Source organism: Leopardus geoffroyi, chromosome B1 (assembly GCF_018350155.1).
Source record: "Leopardus geoffroyi isolate Oge1 chromosome B1, O.geoffroyi_Oge1_pat1.0, whole genome shotgun sequence".
NCBI classification, from domain to species: domain Eukaryota; kingdom Metazoa; phylum Chordata; class Mammalia; order Carnivora; family Felidae; genus Leopardus; species Leopardus geoffroyi.
Window position 1 is genome coordinate 15,186,196 of NC_059327.1, and position 16,002 is coordinate 15,202,197.

The 16,002-nt window shown below is 44.3% G+C and overlaps 1 long non-coding RNA gene across 1 annotated transcript in view; it reads left to right on the top strand.

Annotated features, from left to right (window-relative positions):
- Positions 1 to 16,002, top strand: part of LOC123585220 — a 56,455-nt gene that overhangs the window by 25,431 nt on the left and 15,022 nt on the right. The window contains exon 2 of the long non-coding RNA XR_006705986.1: positions 13,640 to 13,766. This is a non-coding gene — a long non-coding RNA (uncharacterized LOC123585220). The remainder of the gene's footprint in view (positions 1 to 13,639; positions 13,767 to 16,002) is intronic.

The window sequence follows — 16,002 nt, forward strand, 5'->3', positions numbered from 1 at the left end:
GAGATCATGACCTGAGCCGAAGTCGGACGCCCAACCGACTGAGCCACCCGGGCGCCCCTAGAATTGTTTTTAAAAATCCACCAAGAAGACATAGAGATATGAATTGTGTGTACCAAACAACAGAGCTTCAAAATTTAAATTAAAGGCAAATGTAAAATTTTGCATCAGAATTAGAATTATAGTGATCTCATTTATTCAGAGTTATTTTCGTCTATCCATCCTACCATCATTTATCTTTTTATCTTCCTATTTATCTGCATGTGTTCCCAGAGAGGTGGATGGTATGGTATTTTCCTGTATTAATGATGGTTATTTCTAGGTTGTGGGGTTGAGAATGGTCCTTTACCACCTTCTTTGTCTTTTGCTATATTAGTCTGCTATATATTTTTTAAGATGAGCATTTTTAAAAACAGTAAATTCATAAAAAGAAATAACTACATTAAAGTCAAATAATGTAGAAATTAATGAGTTCAGTGTTTGAAGTTTTTATTGGCATTCCTAATTAGGTTTAAATTAGATTTTGGAATAGTATCTCACAGAAAGCATATGTGCTTAACTTATGTTTTCCCTGCATTTGCTTGTGGTTCAGTTGAAGCAACTGGCTTTGTAAAGGGACATAAACGGAACCAGATTTTAAGTATACGTAAGTGCTTATTTGTTGATTCAATTAAAATGAGATAGAGTCAACTCTTCATTTGAATAAAGCAGAGCATTCTGATTTATGTTCTGGGGCACCATATGTTATAGGTGTGTGGAGATGACCGATGCTCTCAGCTATCAGGAAGGCTCAGTGAGGCCTGGAACACCCGAGACCCTGAGCCACTCACCTCAGGTCACAAGCACTGTGGTCCATTTATCCCCATCTGCTATAGGAATATTATTTTCTGTGAATGCTATGATGGAAAGAAAAAAAAGGAGCTGGAAGATTTGTTACTCATGCATAAGTCACCTTGGTAACTGAAGGTGAAGTTTCCTCTAGAGTAACTAAGAAACCTCACTGATATTGATGCCAATTTGCATATTATTAAACAAAGCAACGGATTATTAAGTAAGACAGCCAGCTAGAATGGCAGCATTGTAGGGGTTATAGGTTACATTTCATAGAATAGAGCAATAATCTTTTTTTTTTAATTTTTTTTAACTTTTATTTATTTTTGGGACAGAGAGAGACAGAGCATGAACGGGGGAGGGTCAGAGAGAGAGGGAGACACAGAATCGGAAGCAGGCTCCAGGCTCTGAGCCATCAGCCCAGAGCCCGACGCGGGGCTCAAACTCACAGACCGCGAGATCGTGACCTGAGTTGAAGTCGGATGCTTAACCGACTGAGCCACCCAGGTGCCCCTAGAGCAATAATCTTTTAAGTCTATGTATGTTGAGATTCCAAGTTAAGCAGAAATTCAATCAAGATTAATTAATATCACTGTGAATGCTTTCAATGTACTGATTTATCAGAACTAACTATATGATTCAGGAGATTTTCTGCTTTTCTGCAATAGAGAAGAGGGAATGTTTTATTTTTATATTCCTTAGATTATTATTGTTCACTAGCAGCATTTCCAGGGCTAAGTACGGTCGTTCTAAACAGTACCAAGATTAAAAAGCAGACTTGCGATCAGATCTTAAAATAGAAAAAAAGTGAAAAGAGCCAAGAACATCTAAGACACCATTATAGAAGAAAGAGGGATTTATCCTGCCAAATATCAGAACTTGTGTGAAGCTTCGACACTTAAGATAGTGTGGTGTTGCCACAAAGGTAAGCAAACTGACCAATGAAACTGGTTCATGAAACAGAATAGTCTCCAAACAGACCTCCACATATTTAATCTTTGATATGTAACATAGGTAGCATGGCAGGTCAGTAAGGAAAGGAGGGACTTTTCAATAGATAGGACTAGAAAAAAATGGTTGTTGATACAGGGAAAAAATGAAATTATATTCCTATCTCTAGCTATAAAAATTAATTCCAGATGGATCAAGGACTTAAATGTCAGAAGCAAAACTTTAAAATATTTAGTGGAAAATGTAGGAGAACGAGATGCAAAAAGATATGTAACCATAAAAGGAGAATGAAATTCTTGACTGTAGCAAAATTAAGAACTTTCATCAAAAAGCAAAAGACAGACTACAAATTGGAAGAAGCCTTTGCAATACATGAAACCTACAAAGTGTTAATATCATATCAACACAGTATAAGGAGCTCCTGTGAATTAATAACAAATGACAGTCCAGTAGAAAACTGGCAAAATACATTTATAGGGATTTCACAGGAGAGGAAACATGGCCAACAAACTCACAAACTTTTGCTCAACCTCGGTAATCAGGAAAACGAATGAGCCATTCTATTCTATTCAATCGGCAACTATTAAGAAGTTTGACAATACTAGGGTGCCTGGGTGGCTCAGTCAGTTAAGCGTCCGACTTCGGCGCAGGTCATGATCTCATGGTTCGTGAGTTCAAGCCCTGTTTGGGCTCTGTGCTGAGAGCTCAGGGCCTGGAGCCTGCTTCGGATTCTGCATCTCCCTCTCTGTGCCCTTCCCCTGCTCATGCTTTGTCTCTCTGTCTCTCAAAAAATAAGTGAACGTTAAAAAAATTTTTAAAGAAAGTTTGACAATACCAAATTTGGAGAGATTGTGGACCAAGAGATCACCTATTTATTATTGAGTGAGAGTTTGAATAAGAACCACTGCTTTGGAAAACAATTTGGATTATCTCATGAAGTTGAGCATTCTCTTATCTTATGGCAGAGTAATTACTATAAGCCACAGAGAAATTCTTGCCCATGTGCATCAGAAGGTATTAAAAATAATAATCATAATAATAAAAATAAAAAAGCTCAGTGCCATTCATAATAGCAAAAAAACAGAAATAAATCCAAATGTTGGGGGCACCTACGTGACCCAAGTTAGTTAAGTGTCTGACCCTTGATCTCAGCTCAGGTGTTGATCTCAGAATCGTGAGTTTAAGTCCTGCATTGAGCTCCACACTGGACATGAAGTCTACCTAAAAAAAAAAAAAAAAAAAAAATTAAATCCAGATGTTCATTGATAGGAGAATGGGTAAATTAACAGGAGAATGGATAAATAAGTTATACACTCAAAAACAATCTATAATTTAGGCAATCATATATATGTGATAAAACATTTATTTTATTTTTATTATTTTTAACTTTTTTAAAAGTTTATTTATTTTGAGAGAGAGGGAGAGAGAGCCCCAGCAGGGGAGTAGCAGAGAGAGAGGAGAGAGAGAATCCCAAACAGGCTCTGTGCCATCAGTGCAGAGTCTGATGTGGGACTTGAAGTCACAAACCATGAGATCATGACTTGAGCTGAAGTTAGGAGTGGGATGCCCAACTGACTGAGCCACTGAGGTGCCCCATAAAACATTATTTTTTTAAAGCAAGGGAATCATAAACGTAAATTTGGGATGGTGGTTGCCCCTGAGCTGGATGGTGTAAAGTGGGGAGAAGGATAAGGGAAGAGTAGTTTTCAGTAGATTTTAGGGTCAGAGTTCCAATTCTTGTGTTGTGTGTTGAGGTCTCAGGTGATCATTGTATTATTCAAATACACTCAAACATATTTACGTAGAGGCCCAAGCACAGTCCAGGATGAACTATGAACAAATGTGTCCTATGAATCAAGAATTTGATTAATCTCTTTTGTGTAATTAAAGTCATTTAAAAAAGAAAAGTAAAACCACAATTTTAAACAAATGCAATGTACAACTTCTTATTTTCTTATTCTACAATTCTCTTTGTTGCCCCTCCCCCTTTTTTTACTGTTTATTTATTTTTGAGAGAGAGAGACAGAGCATGAGCAGGGGAGGGGCAGAGAGAGAGGGAGACACAGAATCCGAAGCAGGCTCCAGCCTCCAGCTGTCAGCACAGAGCCCGATGAGGAGCTCGAACTCATGAATGCTAAGATCATGACCTGAGCAGAAGTCTGATGCTTAACTGACTGAGCCACCCAGGAGCCCCATATTGCTTTTTTTTTTTTTTTTAAGTTTATTTTGAGAGCGAGTGGGTGGGGGAATGGCAAAGAGAGAGAGGGAGAGAGAGAATCTCAAGCAGGCTCCATGCTGTCGCGTGCAGCCCGTTGTGGGGCTCAGTCTCACGAACCATGAGATCCATGACCTGAGCCAAAATCAAGGGACGGACACTCAACCGACTGAGCCACCCAGGTGCTTCTCTTTGTCGCCTCCTTTAGCAATGCTTTATTTTAAAATTTGATTCTTCATAAAATTTCTTACATTTGGTCCTTCAGATCTATTTTCCAAGTCTACTCTTAAATATGTAGTGTTCACTATTTGTTAGTACCCAGTTGAGAAAATTCAGAATACATTCTTTTCAGGGTTCAGCTTCTGCAACATGTTGTAAGTATTAATTTTTCATGTAAGCTGTTGTTTCCTTTCTAACTGGACCTGTCATCTAGAAACAAGGTGGCATTATACTCTACGAGTGTTTGGGCTGATTTTTTTTTTTTTAATTTTTTTTTTTTTTCCAACGTTTATTTATTTTTGGGACAGAGAGAGACAGAGCATGAACGGGGGAGGGTCAGAGAGAGGGAGACACAGAATCGGAAACAGGCTCCAGGCTCTGAGCCATCAGCCCAGAGCCTGACACGGGGCTCGAACTCACGGACCGCGAGATCGTGACCTGGCTGAAGTCGGACGCTTAACCGACTGCGCCACCCAGGCGCCCCTGGGCTGATTTTTATCGTGGCCTAGGATAGGATGAAATGCTGTCTTCTAACAACACAGATTCATCAACGTCCTGGCACACTGATCTATCAGTTGCTAGTTACCTTTGTATCTTCCCACTGAGTTGGAAAAGGAAAGTACAGTCTGTGAAGTTAGACTAGTTGTGTCACTCATAACGTTAAAGGAACTTTGTTTTTTTAAACTTTCACTGCCTGTCACGCTTCATATCTCATGTGAAAGGTACTCTTGTTATAGGGATTTTTCCCTTAGCGCCTTGTGGCACATGAGAGCTGACCCACCATTTAGAAGCATTTAAGTAGTTTGTGTATTAGTGTGATAATTAAAGGAACAAAATGTTATCGTGTCCTTTAGCTCCTGAATGCAAGACCCCAGTGACAGTAAACTAGGTCAAGGCAAGGTATCAGAGAGAGTCCATCTTGGTCTTTGAAAGTGAATCCCCTTTACCTCCCAGTCATGACTCATTGACCAAACCAGAAAGTTCAGATGGAGCAAAGCAGCAAAATAGCAAACATCATGGTGTGTGATCACTGTCGTGTGCTGCTGATACTCGCGATGGGCACTAGACCTGTCTTCTTGTTGACAACAGGTAGGTTGAAAAATGTCTCCTTGGAAATTTTCTTCAGTCTTCCCAGTTGTAATGGGATGGACTTAGTGTTCGGGAAGATTGTTGAACAACAGAGGAACACAGGTTGGAACGTGTTACTTGGCAGGCATAGGTTAGAGTAGCAGGTCTGTCTGTTGGTCTTGGAGCTTCAGGTCACCCTTGGGACACTTCATGGTGCCACTACTGATTTGGAACATAGTGGAGAGGAGGTCGCTAATGCCTGTGTCTAGGCAGAAAAAGAGACATTAAGAGCATAGATTTATATGTTGAAGGGGACTGGCGTCTGCTTATTGTGGGACGTAGGGGTTTAAGATAAAAGAACTTCGTATTTGGGGCGCCTGGGTGGCTCAGTCGGCTAAGCGTCCGACTTCAGCTCAGGTCACGATCTCGCGGTCCGTGAATTCGAACCCCGCGTCGGGCTCTGTGCTGACCACTCAGAGCCTGGAGCCTGTTTCGGATTCTGTGTCTCCCTCTCTCTCTGACCCTCCCCCGTTCATGCTCTGTCTCTCTCCGTCTCAAAAATAAATAAACGTTAAAAAAAAAAATTAAAAAAAAAAAAAAAAACTTCGTATTTGACAGCCATATGTGTTAGAGGGGCTTTATAAAACCCCTTCCAGTGAAAACTGATGAACCCCAATGTGAAAACATTGTTGCTGCATGATCAACTGGGTCGATCGTAGAGCCTCTCTTACCTGTGAGTGAAAAGTTGCATCCCATATGTGTTGTTAGAATTCAACACAGCACCATTTAGCTGATGTATATTCTGCCGGAAATGTTGGGAGGACCGAAAGTCCTACAAATTAATACTTCATATGAGGAGAGTGCCAGTCTTTTATAAGCAATAGATTTCCTGTTCATGCTGTGGGCAGGGCCATTTTTAATATATATTATGGCAAGTTTCTTTTCAAATACAGTTTTCTTATTTTTACTATTCCTGTTGGATCTGGATTATGTTGGTGGTTGGAGACACTGTTGGTGTTATAAAGCTTTACAAACTGTTTACAATGTCCTGTAAAATGCCCACTCACTCTGAATGGAGAAGGCATTTCCAACATTGGAATAAGGTCTTTTATATTAGCTGACAGATACTTGCTTGTGAGTTTTTTTCTGTCCATCCTGAAAATATACAAATACCAGAGCATACATTTATAAGGATAACATTTTATTTGTTAGGTCTGAATAAGTCTAAATATCCTTCAAGGAGAAGGATGAGTTGCCTTCTTTGTCTTCAGAGTTTTCCTCATACTGTGGGCCTGATAAATGGGGCAGTTCTTACAGTACTCTTGAGTTACACTGGCAAAATTGTGGAGCGTGTAACTCACATCTAATTATTCTTAGAATTCCTTCTTTGTTCATATGTGCCATGCCATTGGTTAAATCAGTGGGAAGTAGAAGTAAATACTTGGGCAACACCAAGTGGCCATCTAGGAAGTGCCAAAGATAATTTGGTTACAAAATCACCCTGACAGTTTGCTAAGCGTTTCTCCCCCTTGAATTTGGGGTTGTCAGAGAAGCCTGGCTATGTTTTGTACGTCAAAGTTCCAATCTGAGAATGATTGGAATCTAATATCTGTATTAGAAATCTGACGGTGTAATAGTCACAGAAAACAGTGATATAAGGACCATTTGGATATCTTAGCTCCTCCAAAAGTGAGGCACGCGTATGGTATTATAACCACCACTAACCATGAGTACTTTAAAGCATAGTCAGTGCCATTGAAAATGTTAACAGTTTTTGTTTCCTAGGTTGTTGTTGTTGTTGTTAGAAGAAATAATACTCCCCTAATGAAGAACATCAAGTTCTGCGCTTGGGGTACCTTTGTTGACCAGGTCAGGGGGCGGAGTGGGGGGCTTGGTTGTTTCCATGGTGTTTGGCTTGAGAAGGGTGGTTATTGTTTCAAGTTTTCTGTCTTGCTAGCCTTATGCTTTCCTGGTCCTTTGGCTAGAGAGAGCAGGCTCCTTTGGAGGCCTTTTTCTTCTTTTGGTGTGTACCCATTGGTGTTTATGAGTGGCTCGTTTCTTGGCATTTCACCCAAGATACATGAGACATAAAACTCAGGGAACTCACTGTCACATCATTCCCTGAGTTCTGAGGTTGCTCCCCAGACTTCCTTTTTCTGTCCACTTTCAAAGTCTTGTACTTGCTTTATTTTTACCTTTTTTAGAGAGAGAGGATGCAAGTGAGCAAGGGGCAGAGAGAGAGGGAGAGAATCCCATGAGGGTTGAGAGAGAGAGGGAGAGACAGAGAAACAGAGAAAGAGAAGCGGTGTTCACCCAAAGTGGGACTCAGACTTGCAAACTGTGAGATCATGACTTGAGCCAAAGTCAGATGGTCAACCGAGTGAGCCACCCAGGCACCCAGAGTCTTGTATTTGCTCGATAATGTCCAGGTTTTTAGCTATACTTAGCAGGAGGGGTAGGGAGAAGTGTATCTAGTCCATCTTGGTCCCTATAGTGTCTTTATATCAATTAAACAGAATTCCGTTGGACTTAAGAAACATAGCATGAATTTCAGATGTCTCTAGAGACACACAGAGTGATCTCTCTCGATCAGTCTTCGTCAGTGGAAACCCTGGGCCTGGATCATTTTTTAAAAAATGAACTTTGGTTTAATATTCATCCAGTAATGAGTATTTTTACATAGAATTGAATGTACTTATTTTAGGACTCCAGTTTGATGAATTTTGACAAATGTATACATCTGTGTAGCCATCACCACCATTAAGATATCAAATATTCTCATTACCCCCCAAATCTTCCTTCTGCCCCTTTGCAGTTGATAGAGTCCTAATCCCTGCCTTAGGCAAGTATTAATATGATTTCTCTCAATATAGCGTAGGTTTTGCCTGTTCTGATCCTTTATTTAAGTGGAATCATATAACATGTACTCTTTCACCTGGCTTCTTTTAGTCAGCAAGAGGCTTCTAAGGTTTATCTGTGTGTGTATTAGTAGTCTGTTTCTTTTTATTGGTGACTACTGTTCCACCGTGTAACCACACCTCAGTTTCTGTACCCGTTCACCTCTTCATGGGCATTTGTACCCTTCCCATTTTAGGCCATTATAAATAAAGGTGCTGGGAGCAGTCATGTGCAAGTCTTTGGGTGGGGGGGGACATATGTTTCCACTCCTGTTGAAAAAGCACCTAAGAGTGGAATGAGTGGCTCATACAATAAACGTATATTTAACTTCAGAAGAAACTGCCAAACTGATTTCACAAGTGGCTGTTCGATTTTGCATTACCAACAGCAGTACGTGAGAATTGCTCCCCCTCCTTGCCCTCCTTGGGCTCTGGCTCTCGTCCTTGCCACCAACACTGATGAGGATCCTTCCGAAGCCAGTGTGTTTTCAGTGCTAGGCTCAGCCAGAGGCACTTCTTGCTAAAACTAGCCCACGCTCCTACACCCTTGCACTGAAGGGTTGAGTCAGGTCAGACCCTGGGGTCTTCCCTCAACACACACCCACAACCACTCTCCCCATTTGACTTTCGGAGTCTGGATTTTGATCCAGCAAGTCTTTCTCAAGCCCGAGACCCCTTTTTGTCAGCACAGGGGAGCCTTCTTTAAGGGAGAACTAATAGTGCTGGGTATCATTAGGAAGCCTAGCCTGAAAGAGATAGTAAAACCAAAAATCATTCGGAGGGGCAAGCATGGCAGAGACCAGTAGATCCGTCAGCTATCAGTAATCTGGTAGGAGGCAAGGAACAAGATAATTTTGTAGCTCTTTTAATCCCAGTAGACCTTGGAAGGTTTGTAAGTTACTGACTTTTTTTTTTTTTTTTTTAATTTTTTTTTTCAACGTTTATTTATTTTTGGGACAGAGAGAGACAGAGCATGAACGGGGGAGGGACAGAGAGAGAGGGAGACACAGAATCGGAAACAGGCTCCAGGCTCTGAGCCATCAGCCCAGAGCCCGGCGCGGGGCTCGAACTCACGGACCGCGAGATCGTGACCTGGCTGAAGTCGGACGCTTAACCGACTGCGCCACCCAGGCGCCCCAGTTACTGACTTTCAAAATGTGCTTCATCTCATGAAGCCTGTGAATAGTAATACAAAGTCGTTTTTTTCATTGAAAAGGAGAAAATAAAAGGTTTCATGCAAAAGAAGTATTCCTTAATTAACGCCATGAATTCGATTTCAATTAATTTGAAAATAATTTCTACCTACCTCTTTTTCTTTACGGTAATAATAGTGCAGGAAATTAAACTTTGTTTGGAAAATCCCTCAACCCACCTGACACCGGCTAGTATTTTGTCAACTGTCACCTACTCCTTACACAACCTGCTAGGATCCTACTTAGCCGATACTTCCCTCCCTTGACAGCCAAGGCGGACCAGTCTGTGGGAATTTTGGTCAGGACATCACTGCAAGAGGCCCGGAGCGGGGGGCCAGGTGACTTTCCTCCTATCCGGGCCTTAGTTTCCCCATATTTAGATTGAGAGTATTTCTAAAATTAGATCCCAGGCCGCATAAGCTGCATTCCTCTGGATGCCCATTATTACCTTAAGATGTCTGCAGGACAGACAGAATGCAAAGTGTCTGAGATGGTGAGAGAGGCTTCCCCCAGGGCAACACATTTCCCAGCAGGACGGTATTCTTTCGGGGTGTGGCATCTGAAAAGGGTGATGTGATTCTGTAAACTATCTAGCAAGAAGAAAAATCACCTTGTGAGTTTCCAAGTGGATCAGTTGCTGACTCACAAGGTGTCTACTACGTGTCGTTTACCCTGTGCTAAGGCTTAGCCCTCAGCCCCCGCTTGGAGCTGGGTATGACTAAGCACGTATCATTGGCAGAATTCTTATATGTTCTTCCAGTTTCTGTCCCCTGGTGTCCGTGCCCCAGATGATTCTCTCCCTCTGAGTGTGAGTGAGATGTGGAAGCATGATGGCATTTCATCCTGTGATTGGGTTGGGTGACATGGCAAAGGGAAGGGATTCTGCAGATGTAACGAAGGTCTCTGATCAGTTGACTCTGAATTAATCAAAAGGGAGACGATTCTGGGTGAGACTGACCTGAGCGGCCACATCTCAAAAGGGGATCTGGGCCTTCTCTGAAGGGAAGAGATATTTGAAGGGAGACAAAGCCTCCCGCTGGCCTTGAAGAAGCAAACAGCGTGTTAGAAACTGCCTGTGGAGGGAGCCAAGTGGCGAGGACCCAAGGGTGGCTTGTAGTTAGAGAGTGGCTTCTGGTCAATAGCTAGGAAAACAGGGACTTTAGTTCTATAGCCATAGGGAATTGAGTTCCACCAACAACTCTGATGAGCTTGGAAATGGCTTCTTCCCTAGTAAACACCCAGAGAAGAACATAACCCAGCTGGCATCTTGGTTTCAGCCTCGTGGGTCCTTGGACGGAGAACTGCGCCTGGAGTCCAGACCCCAGAAACTGTGAGAACAAGTGTGTGCTGTTTGAAGATGCTGAGCTTGTAGGGGCGCCTGGGCGGCTCAGTTGGTGGAGTGTTGGCCTTCATCTCAGGTCATGATCTCACAGCTTGTGGGTTCAAGCCCCGTGTGGGGCTCTGTGCTGACAGCTCGGAGCCTGGAGCCTGGAGCCTGCTTCGGATTCTGTGTCTCCCTCTGTCTCTCTGCCCCTCCCCCACTCATGCTTTGTCTTTGTCTCTGTCGGAGATAGATAAACATTAAAAAAAATTTAAGATGCTAAGCTTATAGTAAGTGGCTGTCATCAGCAGAAAATGAGCGTGACAGGCACCATTCAGCACTCATCTTTGCCCAGCTTTCTGCAGTAGCTTGCACCTTCATTTCACAGCACTAGCACAGTGCTTTGCACATCGTAGGACAGAGAATGCAACCTTGAATTTATGAGGTCTAAGAATCTGATGGAAACCATGAGACATCCCTTAGGGGCAAGTACATGAGCTTTGATGCAGGACAGAACCGATTGCCTGTGACGCCCTAAGCTGTGTGCTCCACAACCGCTTTGCAAGGATGATATTATTTACTTTGGTCATTTTACGAATAAGAAGACTGATGCTCGTGGAGGTTAACCAAGATGCCCGAGGTCGCGTAGTTAACGTGCAGAGACGTCAGGCTTCGTGGCCAGGTCTTGAGGACTCCAGAGTCGGTGAGCTTTCCATTTTACAGGGCTGCTTCCTCTTCCTCATCTCCACTCTGTTTTTGAGTTCCTGAGGGCCACAGGATCACCCTGCCTCCCAGGTGCCCGACCCTGGCATGCCCAGGCGTCTGTTTCTTGCCTAGAGCAACACTTGTCGCCCAAACGCTCCTCGTTGGTCCTCTGGCTCATGGATGTTTGCTGCTACTCACACACGACGCCGTGGGCAGATGCTCCTAGCTGACATCCCCCAGCTACAGCACCTCCTGCTCCTTTGCTTTCTGGATCCTCCAGTCACGGGTGAGAGAAGGATAGAGTTGGATAGAAACTCAGGAAGAAAAGTTGAGAAGGAAACCTATGAATAGGTATCTGTCAATTTTCAACCCGCCCGAGTTGACTCCCCAACCCGGTAGCCTCCAACCCTGTCCTGGGACTTGTTCGCCTTCTTATTTTGGCTTCTTTAAGTGATGCCACGAGGTACGGCTCTTGGCCGCCTTGAGAGCAGGTTCTGGCAAATGAGGCTCTGCCATTTGTTCAGACTGTTTTTAAGGATTGGAGCTCATCTGTTCCTCCGCTCTTTCCTGCAGCCATCCTCAAGGAAGGGCCACGCTGTCGCCCAGTGCTTTCTGAGCTTCTGTCAGCTTGACTGATTCTCCTCCCACGAGCTGCTTCAGCATCTCAAAAGGCCAGAGCTCTGACAAGCACGTAGAAGGTGTTTCTGCGATCTGTTTTACAGATGCATGCTTTCTGCCAGATTCTAGTGCGTGCTTTAGCTTGTGTTCTTCACTGGGTTTCCTCTGGAGAAGTAAGTAGTAGAAAGAGCAAAGAATTGAGAGAAATACCTGGGTTCGTGTTCAGGCACTACCACCTATACAGGCTGTGTGACCTTAGGCAAGCTGTTTAAGCTCTGATTTTTCATTTCCTCAGTTATAACATTAGGAAAAGAATACCCACCTCATAAGTTCGTGTGGGAATTACAGGAAACGATGTTTGGAAAGCATCCGGCATGGAGAAGTCACGCAACCGGGCCAACTGCTATGATAAGCACCTGTGGCAAAATAATGTTAGGAAATATTAACTGATGCGTTCCCATCATCCACGTCCACACTTCCTTTGACTCTGTTACCCTCCCTATTCTCAAACTGTCCACTTAGCTGTTAGACATGAGGTCTTCATGGCCCCCAGGAGAACTGTTGGCAGCAGAAGTAAGAATGAGGGCATCATGTCTTGAGTTTGATGTCTAACAGCTGAAGCTGACACAGCATGAGTAACTGTTGTGCTTCCTCCGTCCCCTGCATCCCTGCTGGTAGGTCACAGTCCTCTGAGCTGAGAAAAGGAGGACATCTAATAAGGAGAGTGCCAAAGTGAGTCACTGGTGTGGGTCCCTGCCCATTTCCTGCTTGGAACCCTGAAAGACACACTCCCACAATACCCTTCCCTCCATCAGAGTAGCTGTAGGAAAAGCAGCCTCACAGACGGACACTGGGCCTGTCCCAGAAGGGCTCAGGAGACAGCTAACTAATCTTCCTGTGTGGTCTGAGGGGCAGTTAACTTTGAGGGGTGCAAAACACGCTCCCCCAAAATATGCCTCTTTGACGTAGGATTATTTTGAGTAACTGCAGACGCAGGCGAAGCTCCGAAAATGGAATAGAAGTTACTTTTTTTGCAAGAGAAATGGGCATTTATTTATATATTTCTGTTTTATTTGTTTTTGACAGAAAGAGAGGGCAAGTGGGCAAGGGGCGGGAGGAGTTGGGGGGGTGGGGAATGGGAGGGGACAGAGGATCCAAAGCGGGCTGTGCCCTGACAGCTGACAGGCAAGCCCGATGTGGGGCTCAGACTCACAAACCCTGAGGTCATGACCTGAGCCGAAGTCGGACACTCAACTGACTGAGCCACCCAGGCGCCCTGAGAAATGGGCATTTATATAAGGGAAGTCTCCACCTGAAAGCTTGTCTCCCTCTCTGGACCATGAAGGGAAGGATGACTCTTGATCATAAGAGGCTTAACTAGACCGTAACTAGACCACCTCACCTTTCGTTCTTTTGTCTTTACCCGAAGACGGCATTTAAGCCAGTGCCTAGGCCATCTCGGGAGGTTATAACCCACTTTTCCCTGGGGATCTTCCTTTCATACACGAGGTATACATGTTAGTAAACTTCTGGGTTTCTTTCTCTTGTTAATCTGACTTTTATGACAGGGGTCTCAGCCAAGAACCCAGAAAGTTACAGGAAAAATTCCCTTTCCTCCCTACAGGGGCCTCAGGGATTCGAGGACACAGAGTAGTAGCAGAGTAACCATAACAGCAGAGGCTCAATGGGAACGCAGATATCTCAGCGGATACCAGAGAGCACAAGTGATGGGGACAACCAAATGGGATGAGGTAAGTCTCAGCCGGACCCACGGGGCACCTGTGACAATGGAGAACCAGATACCTCCAGTCCTCCAACCTTCTCCTACCTCCATGACACGATGCTTTACCAACTCCAGGCAAGGAGAGAGCCCCAAGTTGGCTGGGTTAACTCTGAATGGATCCAGTTTGCCCCGAACTGATGAGTTTTCCAGTACCAAGTAGAACTGAGGTTCAGGTAACTTGATTTATCAACAGAGTGCTCAAGTACCCACCAAATGGGAGGCTGTCCCAGTGAACTGAACCTCTGAGCAAGTGTGTGTGTGTGTGTGTGTGTGTGTGTGTGTGTGTGTGCGCGCGTGGACACACACTCACCATCATGGGATCACTTCCTGCTGTGTTCTCCTCTGGTAGTGATCCCCTCTTTTGTCAGGAGCCCTGCCACCCTGTAGTTCCTCAAAGGACGTGATTCTTTTTTTTTTTTTTAATTTTTATCAAGTTCATTTATTTTGAGAGACAGAAGGTGGGGCAAGGGGCAGAAAGAGAGGGAGAGAGAATCCCAAGCAGGCTCCATGCTGTCCGCGTAGAGCCCAACACAGGGCTCAAGCTCTCCAACCATGAGATCACCATCTGAGCTGAAATCAAGAGCTTAACTGACTAAGCCACCCCGGCGCCCCTCAAAGGAAATGATTCTTATACTTGGGGTTAGAGGCGGTTTAAAGCAAACTCACAAGTTTATTGCAGCTTGGGTTTTTTTTAATGTACACAATTCTAGGACACAGCCATCTGAGAATTAGAAAGTACAGCTTTCTCTTTCACCTAGGATGTTTGCCTTTCTATCTAATCAGCTGCTAAGTTTAGCCAAAGGAGAAGTTAATTTTTAAGACTGCTATACGTTTCCTGCTTGGATCCCTGAAAGATACCCCTGAAAGATCCCTGAAAGACACTCCCACAATACCCTTCCCTCCATCAGAGTAGCTGCAGGGAAAGCAGCCTCACAGACATGCTGCCTGTCCCAGCTGGGCTCAGGAGACAGCTAACCCTTCTCTGTTGTCTGAGGTGCAGTTGACTTTAGGGGTGCAAACTTTGGCTCTCCTTACATGTGCATTAAAAAGATACCATTTGTACAGTAGCCTTGGTTGAAAGTCATCCAAAAGATCCTTGTTGACAAGCAACAATGCGATTCAGCTGAAGCTGATGTGAATTTATCAGGGTGGGAGGGGCAGAGGCAGAGAGAGAATCTTAAGCAGGCTCCATGCCCAGAGCTGGGGGGAAGGGGTGCGGTGGGCAATGGGGCTCAGTCTTGTGACCGTGAGATCACGAGCTGAACCGAAAATCAGGAGACGGATGTTCAACCTACTGAGCCACCTAGGTGCCCTTGCTAGGGTAAAGTTGCAAGATAAAGTGAGGCGTATTACATTTTTTAGAGTTTATATGAGTCGAAATGGATTTGCATCGGCAGCACTAAACCAGAAGTGGTTAGGAGCTCCATAGGAGCTAAGGGAAAGACTTCACAGAAAAGACGCAGAAGCAAAGTAAGGAAATGACTTGATTGGCTCTAGCTGGACAGAAGCCTTATTTGGAAAAGTCGGCTGTTTGTGATTGGTGGTCCTTAGGTTTTGACTTCCTAGCCCTGAGGCGTGACAGGCTTAGGTTTGGGTTTGCTTACATAGGCTGTCTGGGCAATAGAGTCACCTCAGTCCTAATACTTATTTTTCAATTCCAGTTGGAAAATATCCTTTTGTTTTAACCTCCTGCCTGGCAAGAGCTGAGCTGGAGAGAGCTGGAAGGCCGGGTATCGAGATGATCAATGACAAGCCAAAATGAGAGTAACAGTGCTGCCTTTAAATGCTTACTGTGAGGGTATGAGCAGGAGGCAGACTGAGGAAAGCACTGGCTCTCCCAGTGTTTTGTTCTTCCCCGGGGAACAGGGCGGGCACCAACAGGAAGCCCCAGACAAAAGACTCCTACCGTTTTGTGAAGAGGAGACAGGGGAGGGGGGGTGAGGGGTGGACTAGGAGTGAAAAAAGTGAATGCTGAGTCAGAGTGAAGGAAAGTGCCTTTCAGAGTCCCCTTCCCCCCAAGCCTAGAAGGTGGCCTCTGCAGAGGTGTCTGAAAAATGACTCAGCCATGGGCCTCCCAATAAGGAGGCCTCCAAATGGAGGCGAGAGGGCTAGGAATGCAGATATCTGTAAGAGCATCGCCGGCCAGGAGGGTCTGGGCATCCCTGCAGAGACTCAGTACCGTGCACACAGATACTGTGTGTGCA